The following is an 18,586-nucleotide window of genomic DNA, read 5'->3' on the forward strand; positions in this document are numbered from 1 at the left end:
TAAAATACAGATAAGATACGTAAAATCCATCCTAGACAATTTACCTACAAACAAAGCTCCAGGTCCAAATGGAATTCCGCCAATTATTTTAAAAAAGTGTCCCCCTGAACCTGCCTCTGTTCTAGCTAAATTATTCAGACTATGCATACGTACTGCTTCATTCCCAAATTCATGGAAAGAAGCCAATATACACCCAGTTCCAAAGAAAGGAAGCTCCTCTAACCCCTCTGATTACAGACCAATAGCAGTCACATCTTCTCTTGGTAAGGTATTTGAAACTTAAATTAATAAACACATTGTTAAACATCTTGAATCCAACAACTTAATTAATGATAGACAATATGGTTTTTGCCATGAAAGATCCACCATTGACATACCCAGTCTCCTAACTCATACCATCCATCAATCAATCAACCTACATGGAGAAACTCATGCAATAGCCCTTGATATTTTTAAAGCATTCAATAGAGTATGGCACCGTTTCCTGCTATCCAAACTCCCTTGCTATGGACTAATGTCTTTTGTTCCTTTGATTTCCTCATATCTCAGTGACAGGAAAATAAGAGTAAAAGTAGATGACATATGTTCCAATTTCGACTCAATTAATGCCAACATGCCACAGGGATCAGTTCTGGCGCCAACCCTGTTCCTGGTTCATATTAATGATCTCTTATCTGTCACCCACAATCCCATCCACTCATATGCAGATGACTCAACACTAAATAGTTCATTCACACTCAGACACCCATTTACAAGGTCTAATATCTTTATCTCTGAACTTAGTAAAGCCATCTCCATAAATCAAGACTTATCTACGATCAATGAATGGGGACAAAACAACCTTGTCTCATTTAACCCACCACATCCCGTTGACGTATATATACGTTCACACGTTTTGTTACTGTTATTCCCGTTGACGTATATAAACATGCATCAATTGCAAGGTCCCTAATTTTCACAATTTTCAATTTTCACATGTGATTTTTGGTACGTATACACGGGACACCTTCCTCTACAAGATGCCAGGTGGAGACAATGCCTTACCCCACATGACCTCCCCCCCACGCACACTATTGTCTCAGTAATTCACCTGTTACCAGTAACCTGGCCAGTAAAGACATGTGCCACGGTACGAAATTCAGGACCAGAGTGATTCCCCAATTGATGACAATGTATTTACATAGCATTAGAGGAAGAAACAGTCAGAAATGATCATCTGGCAACGTCGCCAAAAAAGGTCAGATATGTTAATGTGTTTGGTGAGTGAAACAATGCTTATATTGCCTATATTACTGTGAGAAAACTAATATACTCTCGTACTACGGATAAATTTGTACCAAATAAATAAATAAATACTGTTTATGACTGGTGTGGAATAGTTACCCTTTCATAGAACTCTTTTTCTTTGGAGCGAGCCTGATAGAAAACTCAGTAAGGTAAGGGGCACTGCTACCTCTCGAGTATTTTAAACCTCAGGTGAGCGATTTCTCTATGAATTTTTGATGTTTCTCACCAAAAGCGGAGGTTTGAAGCAAAATTTTTTTTTTTTCCAAAATTGGTTGGGATTGGGGGGAGTCAGTGGTGGAAAATTGGTCGGGACGGGGTGGGTTAATGCTAGTAAAACTAAATATATACAATTTACTAATAGACAGATATTGCCAGATTCATAGATTACCTTAAGTACCACTAATATTCCCATCTCCAAAAGTATTGAAATTCTCGGCATCTCACTTAACACTTAACAACGCCCTCAACTGGATCTCCCATGTTAGATCACTTGCTAAAACCGCCTGAAAGAAAATTGGATTATTATACAGAGTCCGTAACTTCTTCACTGACGAGCAGTTAGCTGTAGTTTATAAGTCATGTGCGCTCTCAGCTTGAATATTGCTCACCCTGATGGAATGGATGTGGAGAGGTTGCATTAAAACAATTAGACAAAATTCAGAACAAGGCTGATAGAATTATTAACAACCCTGCCATTACAACTAAACTTTCTCCCCTACACGTAAGAAGGAATGTTGCCTCCCTAGCATTATTTTACAGATATTTATATGGCAAATGCTCAGACGAAGTTGCGTCCATGGTGCCATCTCTCCACATGTTCCCTCATGCTCCATGGGCCTCTGGTAGCGCTCATGACTGGAATGCACTCAGCCATATTGCAGAACTTCTGCCTATCAGAATTCTTTCATTCCCCTTGGAACTCGCTTCCCCAGAGTTGTTTCCCTCCAAACTTCAACCTACAGCTGTTCAAGTCTAGCTGTTATAGACATTATATGAACAGAGGACACCAGTAATGTGGTGTATGGATTATTTTATTTTATTCATTTGTTTTTCCTTCCTCAGCTCTGTTATTAAAAAAAAAAAAAAAAAAAGTTCGACTGTTGCTGTCTTTATCTGACCTTTGCTTCCTTCTTCGTTAAGAGCCATTACCATTATTCTCTTCTCTTTACGAAAAAAAAAAAAAGCCAATTCAACTAGTTGCTATGACAGATATCACAAGTGACGACCAAATGCTTTCAAGCTGACTTGTGAGATGTCCTTATCAGGATAGAGTAACAATTCCTGGAGAAGCCTCAGATCGTTTGCTGGAGCTAGAGCTGCCTTTGAACCATGATTTCAGGTATTGCTTCATGATGAACACAACAAACCGCTTCAAACCTCGACCTGGAATCAGTGTGATGCTTGTCTGATGAGGGAAAAGATGGACTTTGATGCTGTATACAACTTTAGCCATCAGTCTGGCATGGTGGCAAGCACCAGGGTGCTGAAACCGTGTTCCACGGGGCGGTATATCACCTAAGACAACAATGGACAGTTCTAGCTGTTCTCGATAACCATCTCGAAGTTGGCTTTCTTGCAACCGTTTCATACAAAATGCTATGAGTTCATTACATTGCTCACCATCTATAACTGGCATTTCCTCATTGTCATCCAAGGTCTGAACGCGTGTTGTGACAAGAGTCTTCCACTTGGCTTTGAACTGCTAGATTATGTGAATGTTGGAACCTGAGGACGATCCAAGGTAAATGGTGAAGGTCTTTTGAACAAGGATCTCAGAAATGTGATGCCAACAAGCCAGGTGGAGGAGATCCTTGTGCAACTGTCGTTGAATAAGGGTGCATGCCTCTGCCCACAGTCCGGTAATACTGGCAGTGGTGTCGAATACCATTCCTTCCACACTTTCACATATACACCAGTCATTCAAGGTTTCATTACTGACATTGGCCATGGTCTTTCCTGTCCCTGATTCCAAACTGCATAGCCTGCATTCAAAAGCATTGAAACGCCATCACCTAAGACGAGAATTGGAAGGTGTTAAGTGATATTTGCTCCTGTTATATCAGGAATTAGTTTTCCATCCCAATGCAGTACAAGTGGCACAGTTGGATGGAATAATTTCTTCAGCCATTCTGCAAATTCCCTTCGACTCTTGATTCGATCTCGGAGGATACTTTGGCTGTTGATAGTATACATTGTTGGATTTTGTCCACAGGCAGAAATGGTAACAAAAAGCAGATGGACTGTAGCAAGGTCTGAAGTCTTGGTCTGATCTAAAGCAGCAGCAACAGGAGAAATGATAACTGCTTTTAGTACTCATTGGCGTTTCAGAGGAGGTGCTGCAGCCGAGAAGGAACGACCTGCTGTATCTGTATAATTGTCACCTGTTTCGTCTTCATCACTAGTTGTGCTTTCCTCCAGCACACTCTTTCCTCCCTTACTGCTCGATGGCATTCCTCACACTCTCTACTCTTCTGTTCAATCTGTTCTCTCTCTCTCTCTCTCTCTCTCTCTCTCTCTCTCTCTCTCTCTCTCTCTCTCTCTCTCTCTCTCTCTCTCTCTCTCTCTCCATTCTTTCCTGCGGAGTTTGACATCAATACCCAGCATTGAGCCTCGCCTCCCTTTCTTCCTCCGAGCCAAACGAAACGCCTTATCCTCACGATTTTTGATAAGGTCGAAAGCAATCGTGTGTGCATTGTCAAAGATATTTTCAACTGTTCTTGGAAGTTCTTTCTCTTCTTCTCCTCTCTTTATTCCGGTTCTTACTCTTCTACAAGTTTATCTGTTCTTCATAGAGATTCGATTTTGGGGATACGATTCCGAGGCTCAGATGCAGGAATGGAAGCTGTCTACCAGAAACCCCCTAGTTCCTCAGACAGAACACATATGAATAACTCTGTCAATTTAAAATTGCTTGAAAAAATGCAAAAACTGTAATAAATCTCACAAAATCAAACTTTCTTCAAAATCAAGCATCAGAACTACTTAACAGTCCTAATGACAATAGAATATTCTGGTCAACTTTCGGTTCTTTCAATAATAACTTTAACAAGTCATCACCCATTTCCCCGCTGAAATTTTCAGACGGTAACATTAAAAATGACCCGCATGTTAAACCGAGTACATTTGCCAGAAGTTATATCATAGAGGAAGTCAGCCAGGACGTCCCAGAACTACAACTTGACTTCCGAAATTGTTCCACTGAAAACACAGATTAGATACGTAAAATGCATCCTAGACAACGCACCGTCAAAGCTCCAGGCCCAGATGGAATTCCTCCAATTGTTTTGAAAAAGTGTTTCCCAGAACTTGCCTCTGTTCTAGCTAAATTATTCAGACTATGCATACTGACTTATTTATTCCCTAATTCATGGAAAGAAGCCAATATCCACCCAATTCCAAAGAAAGGAAGTTCCTCTGACCCTTCTGATTACAGACCAATAGGTATCACGTCTTCTCTTGGTAAAATATTTGAAATTGTAATTAATAAGCACATAATTAAACACCTTGAATCCAACAGCTTAATTAGTGTTAGACAATATGGTTTTCGCCACTGAAGATCCACCATTGACATACTCAATCTTGTAACTCTACCATCCATCAATCAGTTGACCTACATGGAGAAAATTCATGCAGTAGCTCTTGATATTTCTAAAGCTTTCAAAAGAGTGTGGCACCGTTCCCTACTGTCCAAACTTCCTTGCTATGGACTAACGTCTTTTGTTCCTCTGCTCTCCTCATATCTCAGCAACAGAAAAATAAAAGATGATTTATATTCCAATTTCCGCTCAGTAAATGCCGCCGTGTCACAAGTATCACTTCTGGCACCAACCCAATTCCTAGTTCATAATAATGATCTCTTATCTGTCACCCACAATCTCATCCATTCATATGAAGATGACTCAACACTTCACAGTTCATTCACACTCAGACACCCATTTACAAAGTATAATATCTCTACTGTGACTCTCAACTCTGTGCAGCCATCTCCATAAGCCAAGACTTATCTTAGATCAAAGAATGGGCACAAAATAACCTCGTTTCATTTAATGCTAGTAAAACCAAATAAATACAATTTACCGATAGGCAGATATTGCCAGATTCGAACATTACCTTCAATGCTACTAATATTCCCATCTAAGTGTTGAAATTCTCGGTGTTTCACTTAACAATGCTCTCAGCTGGACCTCTGATGTCAGACCACTTCCTAAAACCGCCTAAGAGAAACTTGGATTATTGTACAGAGTCCGTAACTTCTTCACTGACGAGCAGTTAGCTATAATATATAACAGTCATGTGCGCTCTCAGCTAGGATATTGTTCACCCTTGTGGAATGGAAATGGAGAGGTTGCACTAAAACAACTAGACAAAATTCAGAATAAAGCTGTTGGAATTCTTAATAACCCTGCTATTACAAATAAACTACCTCCCCTACAAGTAAGATGGAATGTTGCCTCCCTTGCATTATTATACAGATACTTATATGGCAAATGCACAGACGAAGTTGCGTCCATTGTGCCACCTCTCCATGCCTTTCCTCGTGCAACAAGGGCATCTGGTAGCGCTCATGACTGGAATGTCATCCAACCTTATTGCTGAACTTCTGGCTATCAGAATTCTTTTATTTCTGGAACTGCATCTCTCTGGAACTCGCTTCTCCGGAATTGTTTTCACCCAAACTTCAACCTACAGCTGTTCAAATCCAATTGTTACAGATTTTTTTATGAATGAAGTTCGCCAGTAATCGGGTGTATGGATTATTTTTTTAATCACTTTGTTTTTCCTTCCTCTTTTCTTAAAAAAAGAAAAAAGAAAAAAAAAGACATGTTGAATCCCACAATGTTCGTTTGTCTGTTCGCATCAAGTAGAAAAGTCGAGCTAATACTTCTCCACAAGGAGGTAATCTACTTCCTGTTAGTCTTTCACTTGGTTGGCCAATAAGCCAAACCCTGGTTTTACTCCTGCTTTTTATCACTGGCGTTGAAAATTTCACTTTAGCCATAGTAAATATGTGCTTAATAAAAAATCAAAAGGCAACTCCTCTGAAAAAAGATACAAATATGGGTATTACTAGAATGTAGCCCCCAATGAAGTAAAGAAAGCACTTTTTTTTTTTCCAAATAACAAAAAAGATTATCACAGAAATAAATTTGCTTATTAGGTTCAAACTTTGGGTAAGACTCGGCACCAGTAAATATCATCAAACTCAGCTAAAATTTGGTGTTTTAAGAGTTTACACCTAAACCCACAATATACACTGTCAGCAAACAAAATATTCCAGAATTAATTCTCCCTCAAAGTAATAAGGATCACCTTATATATATATATATATATATATATATATATATATATATATATATATATATATATATATATATATATATATATATATATATATATATATGTCGTAAAAGGCGACTAAAAGGGTTGGCGGAGGGTTAGTGCCCCTCCCTGGAAAACAACTAACTAAAAAAACAAACAAGAAGCCTCGGACAAGGACTGACCAAACGATGACGACCCAGGACCGGACAAAGGACTTGGTAATGAGTACATGGAATGTAAGAGGAGCGAATGATGAGGTGAAAGAGAGAGAGATTGTCCAGGTGCTTGAGGATGCGAAAGTGGATGTATGTGGAATAACTGAAACAAAATGGGGAAGAGAAAGTGTGAGAGAATGGGAGTATGGATGGGGTATATGTGCAGGAGTAGATAAGAATGAGAGGGCAAAGGAAGGAGTGTGTATGGTTGTGAGTAAAAGATGGAAGAAGAGCATAAGACAGTATGGATCAGTTGGGTCAAGGATTGTGTGGGTAAAGTTGAAAGTTGGAATACAAATGTGGGCGATTGTGTGTGTGTGTATGCGCCAACGCAAAATCGTGCTAGAAGAGTGAGAGAAGAGTTCTGGACAAATGTGGAAGTGTGCATGGAAAAGTTTGGAAGGAATGAGAGAGTGTTTTTGATTAGTGATATGAATGGTAAAGTTGGTAATGTGAAGGTGGATGGAATAGTTGATGAGTGGGGTGTGCCTGCTGAGATAGATGAGAATGGGAGTGTGTTAGTGGACATTTGTGCTGGGAGGGGGTTGGTGATAGCCAATACCCTCTTCAGGCATAAAATGATCCACAGGTATACATGGCGAGTGATGAGAAGGGTGGGTGGTGAACTGAATGAAAGGAAGGCAATGATTGATTATGTGTGTGTGGATGAAAGGATGCGAAGATGTGTAAAGGATGCAAGAGTATATAGAGGTTGGGGGAGTGGACTTTCTGACCACTACTTGGTGGTGGCCAGAATTAGGATGCAAGTAAGATGGAGGAATAGAAGAAGGGAAAGACGAGAGCAAGGAGTAGTTGCAAGGAGAGTGGAAAGGTTACAAGAGGATGAGAAAAAGGCAGAGTATAAGAGAGAAGTGGAGGAACAATTGGGCAAATATGAATTGGAGCAGATGGGAGACGTGGAAGGTATGTGTAAGATATTTACAGAAGAAATATGTGCAGCATGTGATGTGGTGTGTGGAAGGAAGAGAAGATGGAGGGGGGTGCAAGGAACAGCGTGGTGGACTGAAAAGGTGAAACAGGCTGTGGCACAAAAGAAGAAAGCATACAACGAATGGATGAGAAATAGGGGTGTGGAAGAAGTTGAGAGGCGGAAGAGAGAGTTATATGTGGAAAGGAAGAGAGAGGTGAAAAGATTAGTAAGAGAGAGTAAGAAGAGAGTGGATGAGGAATTTGGAAGGAATTTGAGTGTAAAGTGGAGGGACTGTAAGAAAATGTTCTGGAGAGAAGTGAAAAGAGTAAGACAGGGTGGAAGTGAAGTTAGCAGAGGAGTGAAAGATAAAAATGGTAGAATACTAGTGGAGAAGGGAGAAAAAGTGAGCAGATGGAGAGAACACTTTAAGGAATTGTTGAACGTAGAGGATGGAAGTAATGCGAGTATAAGTGGCTGGGGAATGGTTGGGAGAAGGAGGGAGGTGAGAAGACAGGAAGAAATCAGTAGGATAGAAGTTGTGGAAGCAATGAAGAAAGTTAAATCGAGGAAAGCCCCAGGAATTGATGGAGTGTGTGGTGAAATGCTGAAGCATGGGGGAGAGATAGTAGTAGAATGGATGTGGAAGATGTGCAGATTGGCCTGGGAGGAAGGTAGAGTCCCAGAGGATTGGAAGTCAGGTATAATTATTCCCTTGTACAAAGGAAAAGGGGAAAAAGAAGTGTGTGGTAATGATAGGGGCATTTGTCTTCTTAGTATAATAGGAAAAGTGTATGGTAGGATACTTATAGACAGAATTAGAGAAAGAACAGAGAAATTAGTTGGAGAAGAACAGGGAGGCTTTAGGAAGGGAAGAGGTTGTGTAGATCAGATATTCATTCTTAGATCTTTAGTGGAAAAGTTTCTAGAGAAGGGAAAGAAGTTGTATGCGGCTTTCATGGATTTGGAGAAAGCATATGACAGGGTGGATAGACAAGGATTGTGGAAAGTGTTAAGAATATATGGAATAGATGGGAAGTTGTTGAATGCTGTGAAGAGTATGTACGATGGTGCGAAGGCTGCAGTGCGTGTGGATGGTGAACTAAGTGAATTTTTCTCTTTGAAAGTTGGTTTGAAACAGGGATGTGTCATGTCTCCATGGTTGTTCAATCTGTACATGGATGGGGTAATAAAAGAGGTACAAGGTAGGGTAGTGGATGTTGGAGTGGCCCTGGTGAGAGAGGACAGTGTTTGGAAACTCCCTGTACTGTTGTTTGCAGATGATACTGTGTTGTTGAGTGAAGACGAAGGGGAGCTGCAAGGCTTGGTGGATGAGTTTGGGAGAGTGTGTACGAAACGGAACCTAAAGGTGAATGTAGGGAAGAGTAAAGTGATGGTCTTTGAGAGAGGTGAAGTTAGTGAATGTACAGCGAGGTTGGATGGTGAGGAATTGGAAAATGTGAGTACCTTTAAGTATTTGGGTAGTGTGATGAGTAAGGATGGAGGTTTGGAGGGTGAAGTGCTTGAAAGGGTACAGCAGGGAAGAAAGGTTGCTGGTTCCTTGAAAGCAGTGATAAGAAACAGGGAAGTGAGCATGGAAGTGAAAAAGTTACTACATGACAGTATTGTGATACCAACTCTAACGTACGGAAGTGAAGCTTGGACATTGTTGGAAGGACACAAGTCAAGAGTGAGAGCAGTGGAAATGAGTTATTTAAGAGGAGCCTGTGGAGTCACTTGGAGAGACAGGCTGACGAATGAGGATATAAAGGAGCGTTGTGGTGTGGATGTGGATGTGATAGGAAGCGTTATGAGGAACACACTGAGGTGGTTTGGCCATGTGGAGAGGATGGAGGGTGAAAGACTGACGAAGAGAGTGTATATGAGTGAGGTGGAGGGGGAAAAGGGAGGGGAGGCCGAGGATGAGATGGAGGGATGGGATGGAGAGGTATATGAGAGAGGGGGGTGTGAGTTGGGAGCAGGACAGTGAAATGGCGGGGGACAGGGCGACTTGGAGGCGATTTGTTTGTGGCCACCCCAAACGGGATTGAGGCGTCTGGCAATAGAAAATATATATATATATATATATATATATATATATATATATATATATATATATATATATATATATATATATATATATATATATATATATATATATATATACAGCCCCGATACCCTGTTTTTCCAAAGGGGCAATGAAGGTGTAAGTTCGTAACAAAGTCAGTGAATGTACAGCTGAGTCATTTATATGCGTTTGAAAACCTTGTTTCAAAAACGAGTGGAAGCTAATTGACTTTGTTTACAATAATGATAGACGGAAGTATTCTGTGCACTGTCATGCTATACGAAGGACTGGAGAGCGATATTCATTTCTTTATCTACTTTTAGTGTTAAATTCGACCCTAGCCTTCGTTTTGACTGTCTGTGGGCGATTTATTCTGCACAGAAAATATGTCGCATTAAAGGAGGTTAATTGTTTCAATGCCGGTACTTGTTTCCAGTTTTGTTATCTCGCCAATTCTATTGAAATTCGGAGAGATTTTTCAAACAATGGGCATTACATTTAACTTTCTTTAACCCTTGTGTGGTGTTCATGTTTTTGTTATGCAGCCAATGTTCGCGGGTCTGGTGGACCCACCGCATTATTGGGTTTATAAATCAATACAGCCATAACAATATCTAAAAATACCAGATGTTTACTTTATCCCAAATGCAGACAATAAAGACAGCATATATGGTTAATAATAATATGCTTAGGAGCTCCTGTCCCAGCTTGTGTGAGGTAAAAAAGTTATTGCATGTGATGTTGTGTCCACTGAGTCATTGTGTCATGTCCAGGACAACTTTCGTCCCTTGGTTCTTCTCAGGGGCTCCTCCATCTGGCCTCCTTGTATACACCTGCAAGTTCCATGCATATGATGATGCAGCAACACAGGCAGCCCAGATCTTTATTCTGTATATTGCGGGTATTGATATGTACTGCCTGAAGGGGCAGCGGCCCCTAAATGACACCAGCTGCTCATCAACAGTGACATTAGGGCCAGGGTAGTAAAACAGGGGGAGGCAGTGCACTCACTTGTCCCACACTGTCTTGATGGCAGCTAGTCTGTCTCTCTGCCATCGAGCTAGTCTGTCGTCTCGCGGTTATCAAAGCGGATAATCCTGGAAATAATGTGAAAATTTTCCAGAGACATTTTGACACGGAAAATTCTCTGCCAGTTTCTGCATCCCACAGGGATTCTGTGGATTCCCCTTTAGATCTGAAAACTCCAACCAGGATAGGAAGCCCATAGTATGCTCGTAAATGGGTTTGGTCCATCTCCTTCCACCCCTCTCCAAAAACGCGCCTTTCCTCTATTTTAGTGCAATCCAGAATGATTTTCGGATGTCATCCGGGATGAAAAGTTCAAAAGAGGAGTCGATATCCTGCACGTGAGTAACTGCCATCCGTGTTAGCCCTGGATGTATCTTTATCACATAGGCAGCACTGTAGGGTGGCTCCTTCTTTGGGCAAGGCTACCATTCAGTTTCACCATTTTTTGACATCCATATTTCTCCACTTGCTGGCTTCTGGTGGGCTGTCTGCTGACTGGCTGGTCCTCTGGCTGGTCCTGCAGTGGGCTGCTGATGGGCTGATCCTCTGGCTGGCTGCTGACGAGCTGGTCCTGTGGCTGACTGCTGCGAGGGGCCTGAAGCTGGCTACTGACGAGCTGGTCCTTTGGCTGGCTGCTGACAAGCTGGTCCTGTGGCTGGCTGCTGACAAGCTGGTCCTGTGGCTGGCTGCTGACGAGCTGGTCCTGTGGCTGACTGCTGCGAGGGGCCTGAAGCTGGCTGCTGACGGGCTCATTTTGGAGCTGGCTCATGGTCAATTTCATCCTCTTCTTCAAACTCACTGTCAGACTCTGCATTGACAGAATGCGATCTTCAAATTCTGAAAACATCTTCCTATTCTTTATCTTCTCAAGCTTCTATCTCTTCGAAAATCATCTCTAAGGCCCTCTGCACGGAGACCCTTTTCGCCGTTTTGATCGACTGCAATGCAGAGCCACACAAGCAAAGCTATTTATTTGTTGTGTTCCACCCCCAGTATGCAGGTGCGAGAGAGTGTACGAAAATATAGAATGGTTCCAACAAGACAGAGGGTAAAATGTGCGGGAATGTGGGAGCAGGCAGGTTTTGGTGCTTCAAATGTAACAATGTTGTAACCGTGTGCGTCAATAGTAGGAGCAGAGAAAAAGCTCTCACACACACACACACACACACACACACACACACACACACACACACACACACACACACACACACACACACACACACACACACACACACACACAGTGATTCTACACTGAATGACAAGCCAAATGGTTTCCTGAACACCAGGAAACCATTTACTATGCTGGGTGGTAACCATATAACCAAATTTTGACGCTTGGTGGTTTAGTGGGTAATTATTGCAGTCCAATCGGATTGAGCCGGTGAAGGTTTACATCCAAGGGGAGGTTGGGGTATATTGCTCACGTAATGCGACTCAGGGATGAGTGAGGCTGGTCACTCTCATCTTAAATGTCAGGACCAACTGCCTAGCCCCGGGATCCTGCGCTCCTCATGGGGCAACGTAGGATTGGATGATGGATGGATGGATGGCCATATATATATATATATATATATATATATATATATATATATATAGATAGATAGATAGATAGATAGATAGATATATATAGATAGATAGATAGGTAGATAGATAGATAGGTAGATATATAGATATAGATAGATAGATAGATATAGATAGATAGATAGATAGATAGATAATATAGAGGTTAGAAGACAGTCGTGCATAAGGGAGAAGACTAGAGGAAATAATTTTTGCAAATTCTCTTCTTAGGAATTTCACACACAGCAAAGTGTGACACCGGATGGGGACTTTCCACAGTCTCGGAATTTCCTTCCCACATGCCCTCCCGCATGACACAGCCATCCATATACGTAGAAATTAGCCAGAGAACATTCAGCTTTGCCAAATCCTAATATCCATACTAGTGCTTGCCTACAAACATTTCAGGGACTAACTAATAGCTTCACGATCACAGAATATTTGGAGATACCATTATCTTTGTTTCCATAATATTCTTGAGCCTGCAGTGACCATTTCTGACTAAAAGGTCGAAAAAATTATTTTTGCATATTTTCATGTGTTGCAATTTCCGACAATATCGCCCCGTCGCAGCCACATGCGATCGCTATTTTTTTTCTGCATTATTTTGTCAATCCCTGGACCTACCCTGACCTAATGTTAGGAGAATTCCATCAATACCTATTACCGTTCGCGTGAAAGAAATGAACAAATTTACAGACATTTTCACTTGTCAGTTTCCGACAATTTTGCACTGTCGTGTCGGGCACGATCACCAAAATTTTAGTTTGATATCTTTTTTGACACTCCCTGCAGCCTAATCTTAAATTTTTACATTTTTTACTTTTTCGTGAATTTTGACGTTTTAAACATCCTTTCGAGGCAATGGATGTGGGTGGGTTTGCAACCTCTCGACTGCAAGAGAGTTCCTGGTACAGTTGCTTGGCTGTATCCATTAAATCATTCTTTTCTACTGGCTTTTTCCGTCTCGCCTGACTCTACATGTATCTAGGTAGAAATTGTTTGGTCTTGGTTAGTAGATGATTGGAACCCCTACGAGCTGCTGTAATCCCAACTGTTTTGGCTAGTTCCTTATGTTTAATTATGTGACCATTCATTTTGACTCGTTGATCTCGAACATCTTGGACACAGCTCGTTTTGTTGTGCCACCATCGATTTCATTAATGATTCTGAGTTTCAGTATCTTCCTCTTCTTTTCTTCAGTTGATGGCCCAGTTTCGGGGGCAGGTGGTGGTGGTTGGTTAGGCTGGCGGGACGCCTAGGCCATCGTGGTGATAATAACAGCCCACTGAAAAATAAAAAATATTTTGAGCGAACGAGACTTGCTGTTCACGACCGCTGGATGTGGGAAATGCTGCCTGAAACTCACCCTGTGCCCCAGCACTGATGCAGTGAGCCAGTGATTAACGAGTTTTTGCAATTGAAAAATTCTGTTCCAGTGAAAATAGTTGACTTGTACTATGATGTCATGGTTGATGCGCTGGGCAAACGTACACGAGGAGTGAGCATGTCTTGGGCTCGGCCCAGCTCTCTCATTGAAACAATAAGATGACAATATTCCCAGATATAGCTGTTTCCTGCTTAATTTGGCTGGATTAAATATGTTCATTAGGATATTTGGGGAGTTTGTGTGTTTGGTGGTTTAAAGTTAATTTTCCTTAAATTAGAGAATAGGTAGCTACGGTGGAAATGTCTCAGCTACAGGTGATGTAGGACAGGGAGATGGTAATGGATGTAGTGACCTGGGCCAAAGTTTAATGACGTGTTGATCCACTTCCCATCCCCCATACAAAACCCGATTATTGATATAAGTAGTGTTTAAATGATCTTGCACGAACTGTTGCCTAAACTACATTTACAATTTGGTGGATAATTTAATGGTAAAAATGTGCAGTACAGAACAGGCTGTACAGGGTGTACTTTACATGGGAGTTTAGCTGTTTGAGGGCTTGTCTTCTGCAATATTCAATGAAGCTGGAAGATCTAGCAGCGTTTTTGGGTGATGTAATTGCCTAGTCACAGCGGCCAGGGGTAGTGAGGGATGTTTGAGTATGTTTGTGAGTCTCCAGCTGCGCCCAACTTGGGGATGCAATAACGGCATGTTCGAATTGCAAAATGCCCTATCATGACAGGAGCATAGATTTTCATTTTGTTGTTATAACGAAAACTGTTATAACCAAGCGTGCGATAACCAAAGGGTAACTAAAGTTGTTGCTAAAGCTGTATAGAGAGGTTATGGGGAGGGATATTGTTTGTAGAGATATTGTTAGGATAACAGGGTTAGTTCTCGAAGGTATATGTAGTGATGGGTCGGGAATTGTTGACACTCTAGTTCTAAGTAAAGAACTTTTGGGGATGGAAGATTATTGAGGGATATCTTTTTAGAGGCTGTAATCAGGGCAGAAAGGATATTGTTGTTCAAGATATTGTAGGGGTAGGGTAGAGAGGGCGTTTGTTTCTGGAGGTATAGTTTAGGTAGGGAACTATGTATATAATGGTTGAAGGTTAGTGTGGGGACGCATATTATTGCTAATGGGCAGGAAAGACTCTCAGTAAAGGAGGGGGGTAGAGCAGGCTATTAGTTTTTGTAAAGATGATTAAAACTAGTGATTGGTTGCTTAATTACAAGATATCCTCATATTAATTGGGATAAAGTAGATGATGGATTAATTCATGGGGCAAAAGTCATGGCTTGCCAGAGAGGGCACTCACCCTCAAGGTTCGTCCGTTCATTTCTGTGGTTGTCTGAGAAGTTTGTGGTCTAGGTGGAAGAGAAGGCTTTGTAATGCGTCTTCTTGAAAGACATATTTTGCATATTCCACCTTAACAGTCGCATATATGGTGTCCTGTTTTCTGTAATCCTTATTCTTCTTCAAAAGCTAGTGCCCCCTTTTTTCTTTTTCCTTTGTTGTGTGAGTCATATTGTCACATCAAAATATTTCATGTATCACCTATCGCTTCATACAATACGGGATTGCCAGTCAAATGACGTCGGCGACCATGGAGTGCCACCTGTTCATTTCCTCCGCCATCCTGATCAAGTTCCCCAGTCGTCATCCTCCGCCAGTATAATCCAAGAAACTGTCATAAACTTCATTCTCTGCCTTCCCCTTGCTCATTTTCCCTTCACTCTTCCCAGCAAATAGTTGTTTCTATGCCCCTTAGCTCTAAGTATGTGGCCAACAAACTTATGCTGCCTCCTTCTTATGCATTTCACAATCTCTCTTCTCACCCCTGCCCTTCTCAGTACTTCCTCATTTGTCACTCGAATTGTCCAAGGAATTCTTAACATTCGTCGTAAAAGCCACATTTCCATAGCTTCTATTCTCTTCTTCATGTTCTTTATAGTCCATGTTTCACATCCATATAAAACATTTTAACATCCTTATTCTCATCTCCATGCTTATACTTATATTAGTTAACCCCTTAACCACAGGGCGTCACTTTTGTGATGCTCGGGTGCAATGGATCATACCGCGGGGGGTCACTTTTGTGATTCTGTGTTATTTTGAATTATCCCCGGCTTTCAAGTGGTGGCTTGTATCATCTATCAGTACTGCCAATGTCCAACACTAGTCAGCACTCCAAATCTCATCTGTACTCCCATCCATTGTTGACATTTTAGCGATTTTCCCCCCTTCCTGACTCCCCTCCCTACCTGCCCTCCATTACCCTGTCCTCTCACCTCCCAGGCCGCACTGCGCTAAGCAAATCTCCCCCGGATTCTTCCACAGATTTCATCCATTGAAATAAGCCCTATGCCCTATACTTATACAAAATTATATATACCAAAAAAAAATAAGGTAAGTGATAGTGTTATACACCAGGAATTGGCTAATTATCACCTGAAAACACCTCACGTGCATTCATTTGCTACATTACCACGGTAATTTCCCCTTTGAATTATGCCTTGTAATCTATGTCTGTAATAAAAATATATATCAGAAAGGAAGCCTAAGTGACATTTACATCCACCTGGAACTACCTATTTCTTTATGTATTGCTGAGATTTTCTACCAATAATTTATTAGCATGTAAGTTAGCAGCTGTCAGCCTCAGTGTCATTGTCAACCCTTGCCTTCTTAGATAAGCCACGGCATTTAGTTCCTTGTCCTCCGCTGTGGTCAAACCATGTCGCACTCGCGCCCCGCCATTTCTACCGCTTCTGCGCCCATTGCAAAGGGCCCCGTGACCTCTACACCCATGAAAAGTCGTGAGGGAAGCAGGAAAGGACTTAGTGACTCTGCAGTGGCACGTGAACTAGCAGAATTGTCCATGGTGATGATGGATAGTGATTTTGACGATTCGGGTGAATCGTGTGATGAGCCGGGTGAGGTAATCGTGCCGGAAAGTGCTAGTACGGGTGCTTCAGTGTCGGAAGTTATCCCTAGCTCCAAGAGAAAGGAGCCGTTAGTGCAGCAAGGGAAGGAATTTGGGAAGGGAATGAAAAGGCGGCATGTTAGCCCCAGAACAATGGCCTCGCATGACCCAGCCTGCCATGAGTCCCGAGTTGATTCACCTCCCCGTTCCCCAAGCCCCACTTCACTCATTTCTTCCTCTTCGTCTGCTGAGTTATCTCCGGAGTCTTCGTCGTCGGAGTCACCACCAGCATCAACAGTGAAGGCAGGCCGTAGAGGAAGAGGTAAATCCGGGACTAGTAAAAGTAGAGTTGGTAGTAGAGTAAGGGCTGCTAGTGCTGTATGGCAACCCAGGGTCAGTGCGAGTTCTTGAACGGGGTAAATCTGCCTCACAGCCACCCACCACCACCACCCACCCTACACCGCCATGACAGGGAATCCTGGACGCCTTCGAGTGGACGGAAGGGTCCGATTTTGTGCCAGAACATTTAGTTTTTGATGAGAGCTCCTCAGGAGTACAGCCTGCCTTCACTCTTGACGATAATGCTGAGTGTGTGGACTACCTTTTGGCCTTCCTAGATGACGAAGTCATGCAGCACATATGTGATGAGACCAACAGGTATGAATCACAATGTGCTGCAAGTGGTACAGGTGCAGCCAAGATGCAACAGTGGTCCATGCTGGGAGTGCAGGAGCTGTATGTGTTCTTTGCCCTCATGCTTCTCATGCCACACTCCAAGAAGCATGAGTTGGAAGAATACTGGTCCATGGACCCCTTACTACCCTCACCCACCTTCAATAAGTACATGGCCAGAGATCACATCCGGAACATCATGGGAAACCTGCACTTTGCCGACAACGATGTACCTTCCCAAACCGACCCACTCTGGAAGATCCGGGAGATTCTGAGCAGAATGAAGGATAAGTTTATGTCATTCTTCCACCCCTTTCAGAAGGTTGTCATTGACGAATCCTTGGTTTTGTTCAGAGGACGTCTTCGGTTTGTACAGTACATTCCAAGCAAATGCCATCGCTTTGGAATTAAGTTCTTTGTACTGTGCGACTGTAAGACGGGGTACATCCTTGACTTCATCATTTATTCAGCCAGCACTGTCGATCTGGATAAAACACACCCCCTTGGCTTCTCAGGCTGTGTAGTGAAAGTGCTCCTTGAAAAGTATTTTGGTGGGAATCATGTGCTGTATACAGACAACTATTATACAGCACCAAAACTTGCCAAATACCTTTCAGAGCACGGCATTGGCTCCTGCGGCACTGTCAAAAGTAATCGTGCCCACTTCCCTAAATTCACAGAGGCAGGAACCTCGCAGCAAGGAGACGTGCACCTACACAAGTCTGAGAAGATGCTGGCAATACGGTGGCATGACAAGAGGGTCGTGCACATGCTCACCACCGTACATAAGGGGGAAATGACAGACAGTGGGAAGGTCGACCGTAGGACAGGCGAACCTGTGATGAAACCTGATGCTGTGTTGGACTACAATATCAACATGCGGCTGGTGGACAAGTCTGATATGATGATTGGTGAGATCGACTGCCTCAGGAAGAATACTAGGTGGTACAGGAAAGTTTTTCTGCATCTCATAGATATGACGATGCTGAACGCCTTCATCCTGTACAAGATGAAAGTCAAGCCACCCAAGTCCTTCTCCCTGAGGTTGTTCGCCAAGATTTGTGTCCAGCAGCTGCTGGAAAGATATGGTAGGGTGACAGCAGCAACTCCAAGGCGCCATCCAGTAACACTTCCCGACCGACTGGAGCAGAGAGCGTATATGGATCGGCACAGACTGGAGCTAATGCC

The sequence above is a fragment of the Coenobita brevimanus genome, chromosome 103, assembly GCF_032717465.1.
Source record: "Coenobita brevimanus isolate Jiangsu-jjx chromosome 103, ASM3271746v2, whole genome shotgun sequence".
Taxonomy (NCBI): domain Eukaryota; kingdom Metazoa; phylum Arthropoda; class Malacostraca; order Decapoda; family Coenobitidae; genus Coenobita; species Coenobita brevimanus.